This window comes from Schistocerca nitens, chromosome 5, assembly GCF_023898315.1.
Source record: "Schistocerca nitens isolate TAMUIC-IGC-003100 chromosome 5, iqSchNite1.1, whole genome shotgun sequence".
Taxonomy (NCBI): Eukaryota; Metazoa; Arthropoda; class Insecta; order Orthoptera; family Acrididae; genus Schistocerca; species Schistocerca nitens.
The window spans coordinates 567,378,407-567,405,970 of NC_064618.1; positions in this window are offsets into that span (position 1 = coordinate 567,378,407).

Sequence of the window (27,564 nt, forward strand, 5' to 3'; positions counted from 1 at the left end):
ATGTGATGTCCTTAGGTTAGTTAGGTTTAAGTAGTTCCAAGTTCTAGGGGACTGATGACCTCAGATGTTAAGTCCCATAGTGCTCAGACCCATTTGAACCATTTGAAAGTGAAAAAGTACAAGATATGGAATGAACAGTGTAACGAGTACAGAATATGAACTGAAGGTAAACCGGAGAAAGTCGAAAGTAATGAGGAGTAGCAGTAAAGAAATTAGCGACAAAATCGGTGACAACGAAGTATGTAAAGTTAAGGAGTCCTGCTATCTTGGAAGAAAAATAACACATGATGGAAGAAGTAAGGGGGACATAAAAAGCAGAATAGCACAGGCAAGGGCATTCCTGACCCAAAGGAGTCTGATTGTATCAAACAAGAGATGCGGTGCCTTATAAGGAAGTTGAAAATTCCGTAGACTGACAAGATAACAAATGCAGAGTTTTTCTTCATATTTCGCCAGGAAGGAACACTTGGAGAACACTGACAAGAAGAAGGGACAGTGTGAAATTATATTTGTTAAATAAAGAGCAAGGCACTCGAGAGGAAGTCGTGGTGGACTACTTCTAACCAGTCGTTTCTATATTGTGTTAGTGCTCATTTCTATTCGATACGATACCACGCTGCAACGTGACATCCACATATCAATGTTCAGCGGGTAGCAAGATTTACGTCCGGACGAGCGTAGAGCTATGGTGCATAACGCTTACAGTAAGCGTTTTTTCTCTGGCTTAATGCCAATGCTTTTTCATTTCAAGAAGTGTTACGAAACAAGGTGGCCTTGCCAATCAGATAGCTATAGCAATCAATAAAAAGTACAGATGTCGCTCAGCTAATTGTACAATTGTTGTTTGTCATGGAGGATGAATCCTTAGGTAGACATAGAGGAATTAACAGAGCGCCTATTATGCGATGTCAACGAGTGACATGTGCCCAGCAGATTTGTGTAAGACGTACACTTAGAATAAGGGAGACAATCTCTATTCTGTGCTTATCATAGACGATATTCTTTTGGCCACCAATAGCTATCAGACACTTCGTCTCCTGTTAATCTCGTGCAAAGCATGCTGAACTGAAGGTCGCAAGATGTCGTCGTTCCTGGTGCTCTTTGACGTCCGTTGCTGCCATTACCACTGAGATGGGGAAAGTAAGGTCGTGTTATCGGTGACAAAGACGGCGAGACGGATGAAGGAAGTGATGCTGTTTAGCGAAGCGGTTTCTTTAAAACTTCCCGGCGTCATGGCTGGCTTTGTTCTCAGTGCGACGCTCTTGCACTTGGGGATTGCGTGCAGTGGCTTTAAGCCGCCTGGTGTTGATCCGTAGAACGGAACATACACGCACAGTCCTGTTGTGTTTGCGTTCTGCGGTACACATACGTCATGGTGTTTAAGGTCAATGTTTCTGTGCAATACTCGCAGTATGTAGAATAGCTAAAGGTAACTTAACCTCAGAAACAAACTACAAAATAGAAAACAAAGAAAAAAGCGTTTCAATATTTTATTGTGTGTTTTTAAGCATCGTCGACAGAATATATTAAAATTGCTTTTTAAAGTTTGGTTGACTGCTTTGGGCGTTAAAAAAACCACTCTGTCTACAGGCCACAAGTGACCCATCGGGTCCATCCGACCGCCGTGTCATCCTCAGAAGAGGATGCGGATAGGAGGGGCGTGGGGTCAGCACACCGCTCTCCCGGTCGTAATGATGGTATTCTGGACCGAAGCTGCTACTATTCGCTCGAATAGCTCCTCAATTGGCATCACGAGGCTGAGTGCACCCCGAAAAATGGTAACAACGCATGGCGGCCCGGATGGTCACCCATCCAAGTGCCGACCACGCCCGACAGCGCTTAACTTCGGTCATCTCACGGGAACCGGTGTATCCACTGCGGCAAAGCCGTTGCCGCTTTGGATGTTAACAATAGTGGAATTGATGAAGCAAGTCAGTTGCAGTTGCTCTGTGCTGTATTGGTGCTGAGGGAATGTTGTTAACTTACCTTTCCTTGAGCACTTTATGTGTAACAAAGAAGTACTCTCGAGGAGATTATATCGTAGAACAATCTCCTCTGACAAAGTTATCTTCTCTTACGACAAAGCCGGCATTAGTGGCCGAGCGGTTCTAGGCGCTTCAGTCTGAAACAGCGCGACCGCTACTGTCGCAGGTTCGAATCCTGCCACGGGCATGGATGTGTGTGATTTCCTTGGATTAGTTAGGTTTAAGTAGTTCTAAGTTCTAGGGTACTGATGACCTCAGATGTTAAGTCCCATAGTGCTCAGAGCCATTTCTTACGACAAAAATCACACAATAATTTCGCAATGCAGTAACCAGTTAACAGCGGCCAGTGGTCATCTTAGACTGAAAGAGGATGCAGTATCCTGTGCTAGAACGTCAAAATTGAGTTATTTTGTTGTTGTTATAAGGAAATAAACTAAAAACGTCATGCATTACGCCTTTGATTATTGCCAAGTCCTTCTTTTCTACACTTCTTCGCCATAGTAGGACTGTAGTATATCACTTTCTGAGGTATGAGACCTGAGTATCTCCTGGCGTATACAACTTTCAAATAACTTCCGGGAATTCAGCCAGGTAACACTTTCAGCGACAGCCGATATTTTAGCGGGAGAACACCCCGCCATTTTCAAGGCAAACTGCAACGGACAGCTGAGCTGTCCTATTTTGAAGTTGTATTTCGTCAAAATGGTTATAGTGATAGATTGAACGTGCGTTGCGCTATCGACCAACTGTACATCGAGTGACTGATGATAATTCTGAGTCAACACCTAAGTCTACTGCCTTTTTGCCTTACGTAGGAAACACGTCCAACAAGATCGGTCGTATTTTACGGAAATACGATGTGGAATGTGTTTTCCGACCTCCATCTAAAATTAGAGCACTTTTGAGTTCCGTTAAGGATGATCTTGGACTGCGTAAGGCGGGTGTATGTCGTATTCCTTGTAGCTGCGGCATGGCATATATTTGGTCAAACTATCAGGACCGCGGAGGACCGACGTACTGAGCATAAACGGCACACACAATTACAGCAGCCAAGTAGATCTGCTATTGCCGAACATTGCTTGGATACTGGTCACCCCATGTTATATAATAACACCGAGATATTGGCATGCACGTCCATCTATTGGGGCAGTGTTATTAGGGAGACAGTCGAGATTAAATTAGCGAGCATCCTCGTTAACAGCGATGGAGGTTTCTGTTTAAACTCTGTTTGGAATCCGGCTCTCTCCCTTGTAAAAAAACAGAGGGACGGAGTCAATGCTACCTCACCTGCGAATTCATAGTCTCACTATCGATAGCTCTGACTTTGGTAATCTTTGGTGGCACTAGTGTTCATTGTGTGTGTTGTCTTTCCTGCTTCAGTCCGAGAACCGAGGTTTTAAATTTGCATGTACGCCGCCTGTCGGTTGCAGTTTGCCTGGAAAATGGCGGGGTGTCCTCCCGCCGGAATATCGGCGGTCGCTGAAAGTGTTACCTTGCTGAATTCTAAGCTTGGAACGTGGACTGGAGGAAAGGAATGAAAGAAGGAGCCACTTGATAGCATTTTGCACAGATCGTAATTTAATCATTGCTAATTCTTGTTTTAATAATCAAGCAAAGGGGTTGTACGCATGGGAAAGACAAGAGACACTGAAAGTTTTGTGTCCTGCCTACTCGTTGAATATGGGGTGCCTAAGAAGCCTGCTTTCTCTGATCGCTAGACAACAATTCATGCAAATCGTGGCAAAGAATTTTTATTACAGGAAGATAAATGACAATACTTAACTTTGAGAATTTACAATGGTATGTCGCAAGCAATGGGAGACAGGAAAAATAAGAAAAATCCTAATACACAACTCCTGATAAAAGTGAAACGATACAGTTCCTAAGTCGCTGCTATATAGCTCGTAGAATGGCTAGTCTGCAACTGGACCGCGGCCAGGTGGTGCGGCTCTTGTGTTCTCTTCGCATAGAGGCCGCTGCTGTCCCGGTGTCGTCCTAGAGAGGGGTAGGTCGGCGTACTACTGGCTCACGTCATCTTCACAGCCCTCTCTGCACTACGGTTCCGGACTGTCGCGCCGGCGCTTGACTTTTACGCCGGAACAGAAAGCTTTCAGACTGGTTATGTAATGGTAATACAAAGATTTCGAAGTTCGGATGGTTCAAATGGCTCTGAGCACTACGGGACTTATCTTCTGAGGTCATCAGTCCCCTAGAACTTAGAACTACTTAGACCTAACTAACCTAAGGACAACACACAGACATCCATTCCCGAGGCAGGATTCGAACCTGCGACCGTAGCGGTCACGCGGTTCCAGACTGTAGCGCCTAGAACCGCTCGGCCACCCCGGCCGGCTAAGCTCGGATGGCCAAGCGCGTTATACCGCCTACTTCCAAGACACGGGGACGCGCGCCGGTGGAGTAACGATGGGGGCCGGTGTTCCAACCAACCTGGAAATGGTTTTTAGGCGCTTTCTCACATCCAGCTAGGTAAATACCCCTGCCTCGCCTGAGATAAACGCTTCGCAAATATTTACAAAGCCTTCACGCACTTGAACATACATCTACATCTACATGATTACTCTGCTATTCACAATAAAGTGCCTGGCAAAGGAAATGAACCACCTTCAAAGTGTCCCTCTACCGTTCCACTCTCGAACGGCACGCGGGAAAAACGAGCACTTAAATTTTTCCTTCAGCCATGATTTCTCTTATTTTATCGTGATGATCATTTCTCCCTATGTAGGTGGGTGGCAACAGCATGTTTTCGCAATTGGAGGAGAAAACTGGTGATTGAAATTTCATGAGAAGATCCCGTCGCAACGAAAAACGCTTTGTTTTAATGATTGCCACTCCAATTCACGTATCATGTCTGTGACACTATCTCCCCTGTTTGGCGATAATACAAAACGAGCTGCCCTTCTTTATACTTTTTCGATGTCATCCGTCAGTCCCACCTGATGCGTATCCCACACCGCACAGCAATACTCCAGAATAGGGCTGAAAGCTTGGTGTAAGCAGTCGCTTTAGTAGACCTGTTGCACCTTCTAAGTGTTCTGCCAATGAATCGAGTGTTTGGTTTGCTCTACCCACAATATTATCTATGTGATTGTTGCAACTTAGGTTATTTGTAATTGTAATCCCTAAGTACTTAGCTGAATTTTGAAAGGTGGCTACACTGAGCCACAGCGCCAGAGATAGCGCCAAAGACTATTATTCAGCCGCCTCCACTGGCAGTGCTTGTCGAGAACTCGTAGTAGTCAGTGCTTGCTGAGATGTCGTAGTGAAGGGTTCTTGTCGAGAAGTCGTGGTGGAGAGTGCTTATCGAGATGTGGTAGTAGTGAGTCGGTATTGAGATGTTGTAGTAGGGAGTGCTTGTTCCATGTATTATGCAGTTTGGATGGGCTAGACAGCAGATGTTGTTCGAATGGAGATATTGTAATGATCAGAGTGCTTTTCGTCAATATATATGAAGGTAAAAAAAATTCCCTTTTCTTTTTATTATTTCAATGTCTTAAATAATGCATCATTACAGGTTCAGTCAGCAAAGCGTCTGGCTTGTGTTCTTGTATTAGAGTGTAATTCTGGTTTTCTTGCGCAGTCATAGTATTTCTATTTTTTTTAATTACTTCAGTATAAATGGTATTTAAAATTTCTTGTCTTATTGAAGAAGAACCGTGCCAGATGTGTACGTTGAATCACACTTCCACACACAGAACAGCGACACTTGTGGCTTGTTGTTTCGTAGCTTTCATAGTTGCTGGGGACTTAATTAATTAATTGTGTTAACGGAAAATTTCATTCCATTCTTTGTTGTTATTCTATGCAGTCAGATTGCGTACTAAAACTAGTCAGGACCAACCGTTTACGAGACTGCGTAGCCGGACAGACAGCGACTGAAAAATTAAAATTACTTGCATTATAAATAATTAAGCCCCCATGCACGTGGCGACCGCTGCTTCGGATCGTCCCTTGGAATTCTTTTGATAGTGAAAATAGGAGACAGTAGTATTGTTGTAGTAATTCGTAGTTTAGTAATTGTAGTCTATATTGCATGTGTAGATTTGGTAATTGTCATTCTTCTAATGGTATTTTTTTTCAGAATTTAATTTTTGTTGTCTTGTATACGGGTTTGATAATTTTGTGCAATTATGAAGATTTCAATTGTTCGTTAATCGTGTTTGAGGGAAGCATTTCGTGTGAATGGTATTATTGGTGATAAAGTGTCATTGTGTGTAATTTTCGTATAGTGACGAGTTTTGTATGTTTTGTAAATGATTACGCGATCGATGAAAAAGGCAAAAATGATGAATAGTGAGAATGACGAAATTGTTAATATGGCGAACTCGCCAACACAGGAGAACAGTATGATGAATAATGAAGTTGAAAAAATTTAATAAGTCGGGAAAGTAGTCCGGAACCATTTCAAAATTTTTCACAATCAAAAAATTTTCAGAATACGAGATTAATGACAGAAGATTCTGGAATAGTATCGAACACAGATAGCTTTACAGCTATGACGAAGGAAACTGGTTTTGCGGGAAATGTTAGGAGCGAAAAGAATTTCGAACTAGTCAATGTGGAGCAGTTGATGAGTGCAATATTAAATTTGGGATCTGAATTAAAAACAGAGATAGGAACAATTAAAACTGAGATGGGAACAATGGAAACACGGTTAGACTCACTGGGATCACAGTTAGGATCTGAATTAAAAATAGTGGGATCACAAATAGGAACAATTAAAACAGAGATGGAAACAATGGAAACACGGTTAGATTCACGAATAGGGACATGTTTCAAAAACATGAAAGATGAATTAAAGAAAGAAATTAGAGAAGAAGTACAACCGATTTTGAATTAGTTGCAGTAGAGATTAGACAAAGGGAACAGGATAGAGAACAGGAAGAAAGAGATCGCGTGATAGTACAGAAATTTTCAGAGTTAAATTTACAACGTGCAAACGATAAGGGAGAAATATTTGAGAGAATAGAGGAATCCGTGCCAAATGACAGATTAAATAACTTAACGCAACAGTATGAACAGTTAACTACTAAATGTGTTAATACTGAAACCCGAGTCGCGACATTTACAGAAGACGTAAATAAACAGAAAAAAAATAGGTGACTTATCGGAAAGAGTTGAGGAGATTTCAGATAAATTGACAAGTCTTAACTTAAATGGGAACAGAGATTCGGAAGATACAGCTCCATTACCATTTGCAGAAACTGAAGAGTATCAGAACATAAATAAACATGTTGAAAATCAGGGAAAATTTAATGAACGCGTTAAAAGGGAAGTTGAGGCATTACGAAAGCAAGTCAAACAAATTGAAGGCGAAATCGTAGGAAAAGACAGTAGAAGAAATTTAGAATCACAGATAGCAGAGGGCTTTGAAGAAAATAATTTATTTCATTTACGGGATGCAACAAGAGAGCGCCAGGCGCGCGAACTTGACAATAATCGACATTCGGACTGGGACAGACGCGGTAGGTCTTTGTCGCCACGAGGCGAAAACTTTGACTATAAACACTTCTTAACTGTTCGGAAATTTAAGATCTTTCGCAATTTCAAGAATGACATACACCCATGTTCATGGTTAGATCAATTTATGTACGCACTTCCACCAAGTTGGCCACTAAGTCACAAACTGGAATTTATGTGTGGATATTTAGAAAACGAACCGGCGACGCGCATGCGTGCACTTATTAGAGATTGTAATAATCTAAATGATTTTTATCATGCATTTCTATCGGCATATTGGTCCGAAAACACGCAAGACAGAGTCAAACATAGTCTGATTATGCAGCGTAATTTTAAACAGTCTGAGTTCCGCACGCCGGCAGAATACTTTGAAGACATGATTCGAAAGAATCAGTTCCTGTCCAACCCTTATAGCCCGACTGAATTAATTCGCATTTGTTTAACTAAGCTGCCACAATCCATAAGACAAATTGCTTTAGCTGGAAGATGTAAAGACGACATTGAGACTTTTAAGACTTTGCTACAAGAACTTGAGTATGACAACGACGACGGGACTTCTTGTAATTTTTTCAGTAACAGTAATTACAATAGATTTTCAGAGAAAAGGGATAGTGATCGGAACGGACGTTATAGCGGTAATTTTGAGAATGATAGACGTAACAGACAGGACAATAGATACCAGCCTTATGACAATAACAGACGTTCTAACAGACAATTATAATAACTGTAATTTCTACCGGAATGATCAATCATACGGAAACAGTAATCGGTATCATCAAGACAGAAACTATTCATACAGTAATAGAAATTCTTACTACAGAAACAGGGTAGTAGATACAACAATAATTTCAGAAGTGACAGTCGAAATTTCACAAGAAGTAGTCATGCAGACAGACAGGAAAATAGAAATTTTAATAACAGACACAACCAAGAATTTGCATCTAACAGACAGGAAGGACCTAATTGGCATCCTCCACGTGACAGAACTTCAGAGAGACAAGTGCAAATCGTAGAAATTGATCCGCGAAATGACGCGAATAATCAAAGACGTGATGCAAACAATCGACAATGACTTGCAGCTTCGGCTTCTGGCAGTAATATAGACGGTTCAGAAAGTAATGACACTACGACTTTACACTACGTACGCCTGGAAGACATGAGAGACATTTTGCTAGACGAAAAGGAAAATAATGTGGACGCATTTTTACATCCTGTTATTGAAGTATGTGTGGGTAAGAATAAGTTCACTGCAGTTTTAGATTCTGGGAGTCCATTGAATGTCATTAGTGAATCAGTTTTTCGTATATGTGTAAGAACTATTGCTTGTCCTGTGTTACCTGTTTCTAAAACTACAATTCGAGGCGCTATTTCTGGAAAAAGCGTGGAAGTCAAACAACAGACCAACTTAAATTTCATTTGTCAAGGATACGAATTTTCTGCTAATTTTATTATTGTTCCATTACTCAGTACACAAATTATATTAGGTATGGAGTTTCTTAACACACATAAGGCAATTTTGAACTTTAAAGAAGGAAGTGTGAATTTGACTGTTGCCGGAATGCCGAAATGTTTGAAATTTTTCGAGTGTTTAGCAAGATCTGAATCAGATACAAAATGTTTAAGGTTTCTTACTTCTGATTTTTTCGTTGAGCATTATGACGACAATGTGTTCATTCATGACAACGACAATAGATACAGAGACGCGATGGATGATATAATTAATAGCGAAGAATTAATTAATGAAAAGGTTAAGAAAGCTGAAGTGCCAGATGATGTTGCAAGAGAAGAACTGCACCAAATTTTGACTTCACATGCTACAGTATTTAGTCATCACACAGGAACTATACAAGGCTTACAATATTTATTTAAAGTAAAAGAACACACACCATTTCGAGGGAAAACGTACGCTATTCCTTTGGCGTACAGAGACAAGGTTAAGAGTGAACTTCAATACATGTTAGATCAAGGCATTATTGAGCCAGCAGTCAGTCCTTATACCAGCCTATTACATGTCGTTCTTAAAAAGGATGGATCAATTCGTTTGGTTCTGGATTCCAGACAGATAAATAATATCATTATTCCTGAAACTGACCGTCCACAAAATTTAGATGAACTTCTTCAACATTTCCATGGAATTAAAGTTTTATCCACGATTGATATGCGCGCAGGTTTTTGGCAAATAGAACTCCACCCTGATTGTAGAAAATACACTGCCTTTTTAGCCTTTGGTAACTGTTACCAGTTTCGGAAATTACCGTTTGGACTTACTGTATCTTCAGCAGCATTCATTCGTAGTTTAAACGAAATCTTACCTGTCTATCTTCGTGACAATATTACTTCATATGTAGACGATATTCTTATTGCTAAACGTTCTTGGAGTAAGCATAACAAAATTTTGGATTCATTATTACGTATCTTTGCAAGAGTTGGCATTACTGTGAACTTGGAAAAATCTGAATTTGGTCGTTCTCAGGTGAAATTTCTTCGTCATATTATTTCTACAGAAGGTATTCTTCCTGATCCAGAGAAACTAGATGCTATTCGTAATTATGCTGTTCCTACCACAAAACGTGATGTTCGTAGTTTCCTTGGTGTCTGTAATTTTCTTAGACGCTTTGTTAAATTGGACGGTTTGGCCACACCTCGTTTATGTGAACTGTCTGGAAAGAATTCTAATTGGTGTTGGGATGAGGAAGCTCAGTCAGAATTTGAACAACTTCGTGATGCTTTAGTTGCTGCTCCACTTCTTTCACATCCGGATTGATCTAAAGATTTTTGTTTGGCGACGGACTCATCATACAAAGGCCTAGGTGCTAATTTATTTCAAGAGATAGAAAAAGACGGCGTTGTAGTACAGAAGACTATTGCATTTGGAAGTCGTGTTCTCTCTAAATCAGAAAAGAATTATTCGATTACGGAACTTGAAGCCTTGGCTCTTGTTTGGGCTTTCTCAAAATTTCGCACATTTTTGTTTGGCAGACATACTAAGGTTTACACCGATCATCGAGCTCTGGAATTTCTTATGTCATCAAAATTAACTCATGGAAGATTGTCACGATGGGCGCTGTACCTACAGGAATTTGATTTTAGCATTGCTTACATGCAGGGATCTTCAAATATTGTTGCTGATGCTTTATCACGTGCACCTATGGGTTTGAAACAAAGAGCTGAAGAGGACTGCAAGGAAAACCATTATTGTTTGATGTATATTCAAGGTGTTGCGTTTGAGAATTTTATTTCGTCTTCGCTCCAGGACATCGCTAAGGAGCAAAATAAGGATCCAATCTGGAAGGACATTAAGGAGAAGTGGAGGAGAAAGGAAAGCGTAGCAATCAGACAGTATTATTTAGTTCGTAATGACATTCTTTTTAAACGAAAATCGGTTGACAACTCTGTTTGGTTAGTTTGCATTCCTGATGAGTGGGTCAATAAATTGATTTGGTACACACATTTCAGTTATGCACACTTTGGTCCCAGAAAATGCTTTCACAAATTACGAGAATATTGCTACTTCAGTAATATGGAAAAACGTATTCGATCCGTTCTTGCCAAATGCAAATTATGTCAAAAGGCTAAGCCGCCAACTATTTCTCACAGAGCACCGTTGTTTCCTATCATTCCAGGGAAATTAAAGGATATGGCTGCAGTTGATTTGTTCGGTCCAGTGGTTCGTTCTACTAATGGTTTTGCCTACATTTTGGTAGCAGTGGAATTGACATCAAAATATGTGTGTTTTACACCTTTACGCAAAGCAACAGCTCGTTCAGTATCTAATGCTTTCATCAAACATTTTCTTAAAGAAGTGGGTCATGTTGATAAGGTTATATCAGATAATGGATCACAGTTTCGCTCTAAAATTTGGCTTCGTACTCTACGGCGTCGTAAGATTAAACCAATTTTCATTTCACTTTTTCACCCTCAATCTAACGCTTCAGAGAGATGGATGAAGGAAATCAATAAATTGTGTCGTCTTTATTGTCATCAGAATCACAGAACGTGGGATCAGTATCTTCATATTTTTCAAAACATTCTGAATGAACTTCCTAATGTTTCAACTTCTTTACCGCCTATACTGATATTAAAAAACAAAGCACCGACAAATCGCATTTCTGAAATCGTTCCTTTTCCGCCTACACGGAAACTGCGGCATTCTGAAGTTGTCAACCTGGCTCTGCAAAATATTGCATCTGCGGCTGCTAGAAGAGAGAAATCAGCTAAACGTCCTGGTCGTTTAAAAACCTTGTCAGTTGGTCAAAAGGTGTTAATTAAGTCTCATCGTTTGTCTCACAAAGGAAAAGGCTTGTGTCGCAAATTTTTTCTGCTCTATAACGGTCCATATAGGGTTCGCAAAATCATTCATGATAACACTGTCGAAGTAGAAACTCTTAAATCTCGGCGCTCTAAGGGAATACATCATATATCTAACGTTAAAATTTTTGTGGAATGACATACTTTAAGACATCAACAGTTATACGTAAACATGCGGAGAGTACAAGGATACCGCGCTGTGTTTTGGCGGCGGCACATACTCAAAGCAACAGTCAAGTCTGCGCGCTGCACAAGGCAGTCGTTGACCGCAAACAATTACTTCCTACGTCACGCGTACCTACAGCTGATCGAGCGCTCAGTGCAAATGCACTGACAGCCGTAAACAAATACACAGTCTAATTTCTCTGATTAAATTCGGTATAAAGCTATAGTGACTTGGTAAATTATGTTATTAACGTTCAGTATTTTTCAGGATACGGTTGTATAAAATATTTAAGACCTTCAGGTAAATTCTGTGCGTGTCCGACGTTAAGACGACTTCCTATCGAGAAATTTTCAGGAAGAATGTAATTTCGAAGAAGAAACTAATAAACTAAAAAGGTAACTATTAAAGGAGTTTATTTTTCAGGTAACATATTTCCACTTAGGTACGTACTTTAGACGTAATTTGCTGCTCGCGATTACGTGATTCATACTTTGTCCTAATTTCACGTTCTATGAATTTACTTGTGAAGCGACGTGCTTGCGTACGTTAACTGATTTTGACAATGATTGATTAATGAACAGGGTTGTTACTTGTGTATATTATGCATCGCTTGGCTGCTATGCTTTTTCACTGATGTCACTTTTTTTTATTATGTGCCCGCTGTGCTTATTTATTTAAATTATAATTGTCACCTGATTAATTCTGCTGACTGTGGTTATGTATGTAAGTTATACTTTGTGATTTATCTGCTTGCGCCTTCTTGTTTACTTATTAAGATGACATATGAACATTTATTTGCTTATGCTGATATGACGCTAGTGACCTGTTTATTATGTAAGATATATATTTGCTGCTTTGCGTATGGATTGAATATTTACACATTTCTGTTTTGTTGTCATAACTACTCTTTAATTTGGTATGTAGAAATGCTGATATACTGTGTACGAACATGGAGTTTAGGTCACACTATGGTATTAATTGTAGACTGTTTGCTTGGCAGAGCCTCGTTGTAGGAATTGTGCTGCATCCACTTGTTGACATTCTGTTCTCTACTGGTATATTTACTTACTATTGCATGTTTTGGTTACGCTCAGTGCCTTATATTTTTAAGATAAGAAAATGAACTGCTATAATTCTACGATCGACGTCGGTACAAGAAACTTCATTGAAGTCACATGAGCTGGAGGTTTTATGGAAGCTGTATAAATGTAATAGGAAGGAAGCTAACGACATGACATACCAACACTAGGTTTAGACCATTGACAGTTATTACATTGCATTCTTCGTGAGCAATTGAAATAGCAAGTGACACTTGACACAAGAAATACTCCACATGTTTGCTTCTGCCATGATTCTTGAAGTGGTGTACACACTGTGAAATATTACGATTTATTCACTCAAGGTCTTATGTGATCTTTCATACTACGTGCTCGTACTTACTTACTGAGAGTTATTCAAACTAAAGGTTGTTAGAAGTCATGTATGCATTTCTTTTATTTAATGATGAACAAGGAAACCAAATTGTATTTTATGTTTCATAATGAGTAGAAGATATGGGTCAGATGGATTACACAGAGGTTGTGTGTGGACATTGTGTCTTCGGATTGTATGGGATGATGAACTGAAGTTTGCACTAGGATTTTATCTGTACTTGTTCGAGGAGACTGACTAGAGAAAAGAGTTGTTATGGAAGTGAAATGATATTGGTAATAAGGTTTATATGTATCGACGTATTGAAGAGGTATTATTGAGGTATTGAGATTATGTGAAGTTGATGATTATTGGAGTTTTGCTGGATAAGAGGTAAAGTAAGTGAGGAGCATATTTTTTGTTGGTCTATATGGAACAAGGAGGATGAAGATAGCAGACTAGAACACTCAAGTGGAAAGAAGATTGTCTACACACACACTTTGTTAAATCAATAAGCAGTATATACTTTTTTTTGGAGAGAGGAAGTATTTGCATATCTTGGCTCACTGACAGTGGTTCAGCAACCGTACATTTGATTTGGCTTGGCAAACATTGGTCTTGACATGATGACTATGACGTTGACTAACTATTATTGACTGTTATACATTGCTGCCACTACTACTTGATACACATGATGAACATCAAATTTTGACAGAATTGCATTTACACAGTTAACACTATTCAATTACACAGTAGCACTAATGTGGACGAAAGATGAGTGAGTGTGTTTTGTGTCTTTTCCCTTCCTAATCCCAGATAATTGGTACCGACCTATCTCCTAAATATTATTTTACTTGTTTGTTGTGGCTTGCACTGACACCCATAAATATTATAGGTTTACTGATATTTGTGTATTTGTAATAGTTAATATGACAATTATCTGATATCATTTGTGTGTTTATTATAATTTGTATGTTTAGTGTAAGAGCATTGATAATAATTTTGTAAAAGCAATTGTGTGTGCCTTCAAACTGTTGTTCGTGCTTGCACCTATTCATCATTGCTGGGTGCCACTCGGAAATGTTTAATTTATGCTGATGAACTGTTTAATTAGTGATAGTGAATATTATGGACTGTTACGTGCACCTGTTCAACATTGCTGGGTGCCACTGATGAACTGCTTCTACTAAAATGAAGTCACTTGTTGGTGTCTGCAGCTACTCAGGATTGCTGGGTGCCACTAATGGAACTGTTTCTGCTGAATGATGTCACTTGTTGCTGTCTGCACCTGTTCAACATTGCTGGGTGCCACTAATGGAACTGCTTCTACTGAAATGATGTCACTTGTTGCTGTCTGCACCTGCTCAACATTGCTGGGTGCCACTGATGAACTGCTTCTACTGAAATAATGTCACTTGTTGGTGTCTGCACCTGTTCAACATTGCTGGATGCCAGTGATGGACTGCTTCTACTGAGATAATGTCACTTGTTGGTGTCTGCACCTGTTCAACATTACTGGGTGCCACTGATGGACTGCTTCTGCTGAAATGATGTCACTTGTTGGTGTCTGCACCTGTTCAACATTACTGGGTGCCACTGATGGACTGATTCTACTGAAATAATGTCACTTGTTGCTGTCTGCACCTGTCAACATTGCTGGGTGCCACTGATGGAACTGTTTCTGCTGAATGATGTCACTTGTTGCTGTCTGCACCTGTTCAACATTGCTGGGTGCCACTAATGGAACTGCTTCTATTGAAATGATGTCACTTGTCAGCGTCTGCACCTACTCAACATTTTTTTAATAATCAAAAGCATTTTATGTGAACATTTGTATAAAATTATTTTTTGTGTATTGTGTAAACTATTATGTAAAGTCACATGTATGAAAGAATTTGTATTGCTTACTGTATTTCATATATTAGGTTATTGAAAGGTCAGTGCAAAGCCAAAATTTTATCTAATTATGTGATATTCACGTATTAATATTATCTTTTATTTTTGTCTGTATTTTTGTGGACGAATTTGGTGGTATTTTCACCACCAATGCTGGCAAAAATACCATCAAATTCTGGCCTGTGGAGGAAGGGCATATGAAAGGTGGCTACACTGAGCCACAGCGCCAGAGATAGCGCCAAAGAGTATTATTCAGCCGCGTCCACTGGCAGTGTTTGTCGAGAACTCGTAGTAGTCAGTGCATGCTGAGATGTCGTAGTGAAGGGTTCTTGTCGAGAAGTCGTGGTGGAGAGTGCTTATCGAGATGTGGTAGTAGTGAGTCGGTGTTTTATGCAGTTTTGATGGGCTAGACAGCAGATGTTGTTCGAATGGAGATATTGTAATGATCAGAGTGCTTTTCGTCAATATATATGAAGGTAAAAAAATTCCCTTTCTTTTTATTATTTCAATGTCTTAAGTAATGCGTCATTACAGGTTCAGTCAACAAAGCATCTGGCTTGTGTTCTTGTATTAGAGTGTAATTCTGGTTTTCTTGCGCAGTCATAGTATTTCTATTTTTTTTAATTACTTCAGTATAAATGGTATTTAAAATTTCTTGTCTTATTGAAGAAGAACCGTGCCAGATGTGTACGTTGAATCACACTTCCACACACAGAACAGCGACACTTGTGGCTTGTTGTTTCGTAGCTTTCATAGTTGCTGGGGACTTAATTAATTAATTGTGTTAACGGAAAATTTCATTCCATTCTTTGTTGTTATTCTATGCAGTCAGATTGCGTACTAAAACTAGTCAGGGCCAACCGTTTACGAGACTTCGTAATCGGACTTACAGCTACGAAAAATAATAATTTTCATTTATTTAGTTAAGCCCCCATGCAATTTACAGCCTTCAGATTTGTGTGACTTATCGCGTAATCGAAATTTAGCTGATTGCTTTTAGTACGCTTGTGAATAACTTCACACTTTTTTTTATTCATGGTCAATTGCCACTTTTCGCACCATACAGATATCTTATCTAAATCATTTTGCAACTCGTTTTGATCATTTGATGACTTAACAAGACGGTAAATGACAGCATCATCTGCAAACGATCTAGGTTACAATCTAGACGCATACAGGCAGGATATAGGGTATACAAATTCGGGAACAGAGGGGGGGGGGGGGTTAATGATATCTGGAAAGACATCCGACCACCATCTACTACTAACATTGCCAAAACTAATATAACACGACGACTGCGTAGAGAAATTCGACAAGGGAAAGAAGAATACAAGATTTTAAACTTTAAGATATATCCAGGGGACCGGGGGCAGATGTTGACTCTTGTAAGCTTTTAATTTATCTGTGTGTGAAATAATGAATATTCTTTATCGAAAACTTTCTCCTCATTTAACGAGTCCTTATGATATCGTTTTCAACTGCTGAGCGATACTGACTGTTGGTTAGCCCTATATTACGCTTGTAAACAGTATCGTGAAACAAAATTTTAACCTTAGTGTAATGCTCAGTTTCAAATAATTAAAATAAATCTAATTACATCCCAAAACAAACTAATATACACAGTGAAAACTATTTAACTGAAACTCACTGCTGAAGTACGTTATAAAAGTTACAAAACATGAAGTGCCATGTCTGACTTGAAATATCAACGAAATATAATAATGCTCAACTTGGAGGAAAATAGCCGTTTTAGACTCCCTTCACTGTTTACTGTAAATTAATCTGCCATCTGAAAATTATGACTACCTAATGTTGTAAGAATACAAAGTGTGATGTGCCCCGAAAGAAAAATAACTTACTTCATTCTCAGCGTGCTGATTTGTGTCTGGTATACTGACGTTCTCGAGTGCAAACTTAAATCAGCTAATTGAGCAGCAAAAGAAAAATAATTACTCACTATTAAACGTTCCTTTGAGTCTGAGAAAGTCTGTGGCTGCGTGAGGCGTAAGGTGCAACGCGCACGTGACTAGATGTTTAAAACCTTACTAAGAATGATGGAGGAGGGTTCTACTTTAAAGAAAAGAGCTCTTAAAAATTAAATTGTAAAAAAAAGACTGTACAACTCTAGAAGCCTCTAACAATTACGAAATTCACTCATTACAATAATTACACATATTTAAACCTATTGCGTTATTTGTGACGTAATGAAAACAGAGATAAAATGAACACTAATCAAGAATATCATTCATTATCAAAGGGAAAAGATTTCATTCAGATAACATTTCTGACAAAGAAACATTTGGTACTTGCGCGCGAATTAGTTACATTGCAATACTCCACGAAAAATCTTCTCCTTCCAGACAGAAAATGCCTTTACAAACAAGTTTTCATTCCTATAATAAATTATTCCAGATATATCTCCGAGAATCACAAATATCGGATCTCCTTCTCAGACACTGAATTGCTCGCTTCTTTTCTTGTGTCATCAGTCTTCTGGCTGGCTGGATGTATTTCTACCTCTGTTCTACTCTACAGGTTTTGCACTCTACATCTCCCTCTAGTACCATGGAAGTCATTCCCTGATGCCTTAACGATGTCCTATCGTCCTGTCCCATTTCATTGTCAGTACATCACACATATTCCTTTCCACTTCGATTCTGCACAGAACTTCCTCATTTCTTCCTTATCAGTATACGAAATTTTTAACATTCGTCTGTAGCACCACATCTAAAATGCTTCAATCCTCTGCTGTTCTAATTTTCCCATAGTCCGTGTTTCACTGTCATAAAATGCTGTGCTCCAAACGTACATTCTCAGAACGTTCTTCCTCAAATTAAGGCACATGTTCGATACTAGTAGACTTCTCTTGGCCAGGAATTCCCTTTTTATCAATGATAAGTCTGTTTTTCCTGTCCTTATTGCTCTGTTCGTCACTAGCTATTTTGATGCCTAGATAGTAGAATTCCTTAACTTCATCTACTTCGTGACCATAAATCCCGATGTTAAGTTTCTCGCTGTTCTCGTTTCTGCTACTTCTCATTACGTTTGTCTGTCTTCGACTTCATCTCCATCCACGTTCTGTGCTCATTAGACTGTTCATTCCACTCAGCAGATCATGTACTTCTTCTTCACTTTACGCAGGATAGCAATGTCGTCAGCGAATCATATCATTCATATCTTTTCACCTTGAATTTAAATTCCTCTCCTGAACCTCTTTTTTATTTTCATCGTTGCTTCTTCGATATACAGATTGAACAGTGGTGGCGAAAGACTACATCCGTATCTTACATCATCTTTAGTCAGAGCGTTTCATTCTTGGTCGTCCACTCTTATCATTCCCTCTTGGCTGTTGTACATATTGTATATGACCTGTCTCCCCCTACACCTCAAACCTACTTTCTTCAGAATGTCGAACATCCTGCACCAATTTACACTGTAGAATGCTTTTTCCAGGTCGACAAATCCTATGAACATGTCTTGATTTTTCTTTAGTCTTGCTTCCATTATTAACCGCAACCTCAGAATTGCCTCTCTCGTGTCTTTGCCTTTTCTAAAGCCAAGCTAATCGTCATCTAACGCATCCGCAATTTTCTTTTCCATTCTTCTGTATATTATTCCTGTCAGCAACTTGGATGTATGAGCTGTTAAGCTGATTGTGCGATAATTCTCGCACTTGTCAGCTCTTGCCGTCTTCGGAATCGTCTGGATGATGCTTTTCCGAAAGCAAAGTAACTGATGATGGTCGAAGTAGATAGGATATAAAATGTAGACTGGCAATGGCAAGGAAAGCGTTTCTGAAGAAGAGAAATTTGTTAACATCAAGTATAGATTTAAGTGTCAGGAAGTCGTTTCTAAAAGTATTTGTACGGAGTGTATCCATGTATGGAAGTGAAACGTGGATGATAAATAGTTTGGACAAGAAGAGAATAGAAGCTTTCGAAATGTGGTCCTACAGAAGAATGCTGAAGATTAGATGGGTAGATCACATAATTAATGAGGAGGTATTGAATAGAATTGGAGAGAAGAGAAATTTGTGGCACAACTTGACTAGAAGAAGGGATCGGTTGGTAGGGTATATTATGAGGCCGCAAGGGATCACCAATTTAGTATTGGAGGGCAGCGTGGAGGATAAAAATCGTAGGGGGGGGGGGACCAAGACATGAATACACTAAGCAGATTCAGAAGGCAGCAGGTTGCAGTGGGTACTGCGAGATGAAGAAGCTTGCAAAGGATAGAGTAGCATGGAGAGCTGCAACAAAACCAGTCTCTGGAATGAAGGTGACAACAACAACAGGCATGTTTATGTGTAACCTTATCTGCACAGATTACTGTTCCATTTTGATGCGTGTTGGGAGGGTAGCTTTGGCGGCAAAGGACGCGTTCCTGTTCCCTGGCCCCGGAGCGGATGTGTGTGCCTTTTGCCGCAACGGCACTTCCGTCGTTGCACTGCATCTGTTTTGGCCAGCAATCTGATGCCCTTTCCAGTCGCGTCGCGGTGGCGTAAGTAAAGTAAAGTTGACGGTTTGATGCGTGCCACAGCGGAGTGTCGCCGATTAAACGGGAACCAGTAGTTTGCTCTAATTGGTGAATTTAATAAGCTCAGGAGGCTTAAGTCGTGTTTACCAAGTCCGAGGTTTCTCCTCATTATGTCTCTTTGAGAGGCACCCACATGCCTTGCTCTTACTGTGGCATCATGCAGTCAGGCCTGCAAGATGAGTGGTCTGCCAAGCGAGTGGATTCTTTCTTATTTATCGAGTAACATGAACTTTCGTACTCACAATTAAGTTACAAATTATCCTCCTGTATGAATAATACGCAACGGAAACGCATATCTGACTATCAGTGATTTACAGAACTCTGACTGTTCACTACGCACTGGCAATACCACATTTTCTTTTTGTCTTTTATTTAACGGCTTTTATCAACACGTGGCCACCGCACTGAATATGAATGGCGCACACATTATAAATTCGGGACATCATGACAACATACAATTCGAAGGAAATGTCCACCAATCTTTTTCTTTTCACTAACTTATTTATTCCGATAAATTCTATAACCTAAACACACAAATTCTATAACCTACACCAATAACACATGAGAAATTCCGCCCAGTGGGTATGGCTTAACATTGGTGAATCTCTATATTATGGTCTCGTAATTATTTAACGCTACAGTGCACTTTCTGGATAGGATGGTGGATCTTTTATTATATCTCACACTTCGACTCTCACAATCATCATCACGAAACTTTCCTCCAGACCGAGCGGTACAGAAGGAACAAGCATAACCCACTAATCTTTTGAAACTACCTTGCTACTCTCCCATGCAAACCACACATACCCAAATTACATGACATACATCACACTACAACATGGAATACAATACACTAAATAGTCACAACACTATCACTTTCAGCTTTCCCACTTCAATTAGTATTTATCCCAGTTTCACACGACACTGCCCCACTTTGTAATTCTACTTTCCTACTATGAACTCTGGAGATATATGCACGTCTTCCTGTGCAATGCAAGCCAAGTGGCGTTGCTGGATAGACGGCCGACTCACCTTGCTTCTCTCTCAGAGTTTGAATCTAGCGTCACACGGAATCATATCATGCAAAATAATATTAAGAACATATTCATCACACACGCAAGTCCTCAACTGATACCATGGACGAGTACTTCTCTTTATCCTTTGTCTCATACACAGATTGAGACTCACACAGTACTCACCACGTGGAAGTACTCGTCTCTAATTTCAAGTCCTGCACACGCCATTCCTTAAGTATTTCAACTTATGGTACACACGCTATTTCTTAAATATTTCAACTTATTGTACACACGCTAGTAATTCAGCTTAACTTAAGCACACGGAAGTATTTCAACTTATTGCTACACGTGGTTTCATTGTGACCGTTGGTCACTTCCGAAGATTACTACAATCCCATTAATATTACCTGCCTGACATTTAATTCTCCCCACAAAAGTTCCTGAAATAGAGAAATTATTATTTCAAACTACTCTTAAATACTCCACATGCATACCATGTCTCCACTCTTTTGTCTTTACGAAGCACAACTAAAACAGGTCTTAACAGCACAAGATCCAGCGGCAGAGTGCTCAAACATGGCCGTTCTCCAGGTCCTCTCGCACCTCTGCTGAAGTGGGGGAGCACCTTGCTACCGTATTGGTCAGCCACATTTCAGGCGCTCAAAACTCAGGTAAATTTCACCTCTTTGGTCCCACCAAAGGTGGCCAAAGGATCGTCTCAAAGATGATCATATATTCACATTCACTATCTGCAGTTAGCAGACGACCATACATTCATTCATTTCACAGATCTCACCAAACTGGATGTAGGGATTTATTTTGTGGGAGTGCACATGTGATCAATTAAATAAATAAATTGTCATTCTTTCCCACACTAGTATCCGTCTTCGCTGTATTAATTGAAATTGAGTTATTTTACAAAAAAAATGTGTTGTTCTGACAAAAATAGTGAAGTATGTTGTACCTATTTTCAATGTCGGGCGGTACTGTACCCTTTCATCTTTAACTACTCATTTAAACCTTGCACTCTTGTTACTGCTTCTCAGCACATTAAGTTTAAGAACTGTTACTTATCAAAATAAACTGTCGAATCTTAATTGGTCCACAGTCATTAGCTAAATCCACTTACTGCGAAACTTGGTTCCTCGTTCCTTGTTGGCTGTGATAGCCGTCTTCCGTAGCTTTCAGCTGAGACGTTATTGTCAACGTTGCAGCTGGTTTGTACCAGTTGGAAGTACATTTCAATTGCAAGTACTCCCAACTTTTCTTGAATTTTGGGCAATTGTAGTTTTTATTAAAGGTTTTTGTCAACATTTCTGCTGGTTTGCACCAGTTGGAAGTACATCTGAGTTGCATGAATTCCCAAATTATCTCGAATTTTTGGCAATTGATCATTTATTAAAGGCCATTTTCAACGTTTGGTCGGTGTGTACCGTTTGGGATGTGTATTGCAATTTTGTACCTTGTCAAATTGTCTGTTTTGAGGGATTGCGTGTTTTATTGCACAAGGGATTTTTTTTATTAAGCGGCCTTCTAGCAGCTACAATCAGTGGCGTCACTTGTTATTCTTTCGGTGTTTGGATGTATGTTGCCCAATTGTATAACGGTTACCCAAGCATGGAAATTATTAGTACATTTAATGGCTGTAATTGTAATTCTTTTGACTGATGACATTGTTTGTTGAACCTGCTTGCAGCCATGCCTACCTGGTGTGACCTTTTCTGGTTTTTGGGCCGGCCGGAATGGCCGAACGGTTCTAGGCGCTACAGTCTAGAACCGCGAGACCACTACGGTCGCAGTTTCGAATCCTGCCTCGGGCATGGATGTGTATGATGTCTTTAGGTTAGTTAGGTTTAAGTAGTTCTAAGTTCTAGGGGACTGATGACCTCAGAAGTTAAGTCCCATAGTGCTCAGTGCCATTTGTACCATTTGCTTTTTGGGAACTGTGTACTTCCGGTTTCAAACCCTTCTCTTAATGGTAGAATTGTTAAATTTGTTTTTAATGAATTGACGCTATTCAAGTTTTGATTGAAAGAATTCTGATTCTTTAATAAGTTTTTAAAATGTAATGATAATATTGTTGAGAAGTACTAAAGTGTATTACATGAAACAACAAATGACGAAATGTGTGGGTCCACCCTTCACGTGTGCCGGCCGGAGTGGCCGTGCGGTTCTAGGCGCTACAGTCTGGAGCCGAGCGACCGCCACGGTCGCAGGTTCGAATCCTGCCTCGGGCATGGATGTGTGTGATGTCCTTAGGTTAGTTAGGTTTAATTAGTTCTAAGTTATAGGCGACTGATGACCTCAGAAGTTAATTCGCATAGTGCTCAGACCCATTTGAACCATTTTGAACCCTTCACGTGTTTTCCTTAAAGCTATCCCAACCCTAGTTGTGAGATATTAAGGGGCATTCCTGGCCAAGTGAAATCTGCTAGTATCAAGCATCGGTCTTAATATGAGGAAGGAATGTCTTGAAATGTACGTTTAGAGCATAGCATTGTATATTAGTGAGACATGAACTGTGGGAAAACCGGAACAGAAAAGAATCTAAGCATTTGAGATGTGATGCTACAGAAAAAGTTGAAAATTGGGTGGACGGATAAGGTAAGGAATAGGGAGGTTGTGCAGAGAATCGGAGAGAGTAGAATATATGGAAAAGTCTGAGAAGCATGATAGGACATCTGTTAGAACATCAGGGAATAACCTCCGTGGTACTAGAGGGAGCTGTAGAAGGTAAAAGTGTAGGGGAAGCCAGAGTGGAATACGTCTAACATCTAACTGAGGACGTTGGTTGTAATTGCTACACTGAGTCAAAAAGTTTGCCACAGGAGAGGAATACGTGGCAGGCCGCATCAAGCAAGTCAGAAGACTGAAGACAAAAAAAAGAGGTCGCATTAGATACTGTGTTTTATATCGTCTATTTTGCAAATAGTAACTTAAGCAGAATGAGATTTTCACCCTGCTGCGGAGTGTGCTCTGATATGAAACTTCCTGGCAGATTAAAACTGCGTGCTGGACTGAGACTCGAACGCGGGACCTTCACCTTTCGCGGGCAAGTGCTCTACCATCTGAGCTAACCAAGCACGACTCACGCCCCCTCCTCACGGCTTTGCTCCTGTCAGTACCTCGTCTCCTACTTGCCAAACATCTGAGAGAAATGTCCTGAGTTCGAGTCTCGGTCCGGCACACAGTTTTAATCTGCCTGTAAGTTCCAGTAATTTAAGACTGTGGCAATCATTTTTAGTGCTCCTGCAGTTGAAATGAGACGGGATATTATTTCGCTTTGTTGCAATAACCTTTATTTACTACTCCATCTAGTAAATTAGCTGAGTTCTTACGACCAAAACAGAGCAGAATAAAATATGGTGCCAGCAGCAGCAATTAAGAAATGTTAGTCGTAAAACCGAAATCGGTATGTAGTCACAAGGGTTCCTTTTTGTTGCTAATCATCGGTTTGTAGATCACTGATCATAGGGTAGCCACATCTATTCCATATTATAAATAATGTGTGTCTCAACACTGCTATCACTTTTCACTTTGTCTTCGGCGAAAGATACCAGTGTTAAGAAAATTCAAGTGAAAAAGAAATATGAGTGGGGGGAGAACTGAAAAGTGACATATTCATACAAACACTTAATATCTATCATTCACAACTCCGCTAAGAAAATACTTCGGAGAAGAATAAATAAGAAAGCGTATGTCTCATTATTAAATCATGATAAGCTGTTAAGTAATCGTTACATATGGCAAAGTTTTCCTACGACACACAAAAAGGAAATACAGGGCGACTGAGAATGGAAACAGAATGAGCAATAAGTAGTTAATGTTCAGGAGAGTGTTAGGTACAGAACAAGAAAACAGCCATCTTCTCGAATTGGCATCCTTAAATTACTGAATCGAATCCGATAATTAGAAACCGATAATTGAGTTCCGGTCAGGTAATTTGTTTTTATGGCATCGTAAACCTCTGCGTATGTGCTACTGTGAAGATGCTGCTTGTATCGGAATACTGTTTTTTCCTGGAGCAAGTGGATCCATATGTTAAGACTCTTAATTTTTCGGATTGTAAACGTCAATAGTGCCGTCTAAATTACAGCGTTTCTCTTTAATCGCTGTACTAGCAGTAACACATTTTATTGGAGTTTCTTTTTGTACGAAAAAGTTTGTTGCAGATTTTCTGCTGTGTTGTTGTGTTTTAATAGAAATGAAAGTGAAACATCTCTTTATTAAACCTCGAAATTCTTTGTTACTCATTCAGTTAAAGTGTGTGAAAGCACCTTGTGTTACCGATGGTAATGTTGTTCTTCACGTGGACGGTATTCGAATATAGGCATTCAACTACTTTCAATAACATTTACGTGCTACACAAAATTGTCTCTGTGTTGAAGCCGTGTCACATTTGTCTATAACATCCTATATCGAGGCGTTCTGGTTTATTATATGTAGATTGACGTCATCGGTTATCGAGAGTTGGTTTAAGGGGAGGGGATGGGGGGTTGGATTCGCATGCGCAGAAAATCAGCAGTAACGGAAGTAAAGCCTCCCCTCCATCAGCCTCCCTCTGCGCCGGAATTACCGAGCGGAAGGATGGGTTCCGTGCTCAGCCCACCTGTCCCCTTGACGTTTCAATTGTGATTCTGCTCTTTTCTGGGTGGTCCGCTTCTAATACTCCTCCATAGGCTCATCTCACGCTCTATCTAATTCTATAGTCAGAATAATTCAGACTTTGACGAAGACTTTTTTCGAACCGTGCAGGCTGCTTCCTATTGTACTAGGTCTTGATATTTCTCTCCGTTTCATTCGCATGTTAAGCGAGGTCACCCAACTATAGTAGTAAGACTTAGGTGTAGGAAATGCTTTTTAGTGCGATGCACTTCTTATGTGTTATCGGGAAATGGAGATATAGAGTTTTACAGGTGAGTTGATTACCATGTCAAAGGGCCAAAACCGAGCAACAGGCTAGAAGTCTGCCTGTACTGTATTCGGGTCTCCTTATCCATTTTCTAACTCTCATCTAACACTTTCAACGCTACTGCGAATCATTTTTCTTCGAAAGTAACTGTATTATTACTATTATTATTGTTATTACAAAGGAAAACCATAATGTTTTGCAAAATTATATTTATTTGGCCACGAAGAGGCTTACACTGGTATTATTTGTACTGAAAATGCAAAAATGGCAAAGGTTCACATTCGGAAATATTATAATAATTACATTAAATAAAAAAGAGTAATGTTTTTATGTGGAGATACATATGACAAATGATGAGAAATAAAGTGAATTTACAGTTCGGATCTACTATTTGTAACTGAAACTTAATTGACCAAGGGGAAAAATGGAAACTGGGTCTGATCCTTTAATACTAGACCAACATTCTGCGTCATATGTTTGTTGATTTCCAGTGTTTTCAGTAGGGTCATCTTTCTACTTTTTCTGATTGAATGTAAAACTTCACATTCTGCATCATAAGGATGGCTTTTTGCTAAAAGGTGGTCAGCAAAGGTCGAATCTCTCTTCCTAGTGAACGTGAGGGAAACTGACGATTCAGGAAGAAAGATTAGACGTTTGTTGATCACATGTTACCAGAAAATCATCCTTATGATGTTCAATATGGAGTTTTACATTCCGTCAAAAAAGCGGAAAGGTCACCCTACTGGATATGCTGGAAATCAGCAAATACATGACACAGAATGCCAGCCTTATATTAAATGATCGGAATCAATTTCCATTTTCCCTCTCATTAAGTCTTTATTACAAATAGTATATTGAGACTGCAAATTCATTTTATTTCTCATCATTTGTTAGATACGTCTCCGCATAAAAGCCTTGTGTACTCTTTTTTACTTAATGGTAATTATTGTAATATTTTCCTATGTGAACCTTTTGCCATTTTTGTATGTTCTGTACAAATAATATCTGTGTAAGTCGGACACCATAATTATCTCCCTTTGCGACATTCAGTTGTTAGCTGAAGATGGCCTCAGAGGCCGAAAGCTGGTTCGTGACCATATAGGTATAATTTTGCAGAACATCAGGACACGTTTTTCTTTTTAATAGTGTTATAATGTTCTGCTAAGAAGCGACGAAAAATTCTGTAACTGTTAAGTAATAATAACGAGGATCGCAATGGTACATTATTGTCGAAATATAATTAGGAATCTCATCGGAGTCATACAGCTGTTCAACGTCACTGGAAGACCGACAGGAAGATTGGTGGTATATATCACAAAAGGATGGAAAATGTAGTACAGACTTGCACCAAACACGTTCGGGCAGGGCGTCGTACTACAGCAGAATTTGCAACATCTAAGTATTTACTACATTTGCCTGTGGTCTGTCGAAGTTTGTCGTGTGTATCTTTACGATTAACTGGCTCTGATGAGGAGGTTTTTTTTTTTTTTTTTTTTTTTTTTGGTTTTAGGGCGCAAAACTGCTATGGTCATTAGCGCTCTGATGAGGAGGTGGCGATACAGTGCGGCAAAGACAGAATCACGACATCCATCACAACAATGTCATGACTTTTGTTCCGCACGAGAAACAAAAGAACTGAATAGTGGCATTTATTCCCTAAGTTCGTGGTATAGGGCTGGGGTAAATGAATTCACTAAGTATTTATTGACACAACAAGAAACAGGCTGATTGTGAGTTCAGAGGTAGAGCTCTTTTATTCTCTATACCGGTTCAGATAAGCTAATATCGACTAATGTTAAGAATAATCATAAGGCAACTGCACCAAAAACATGGATTTGTGGAGACACAAGTGAGCAG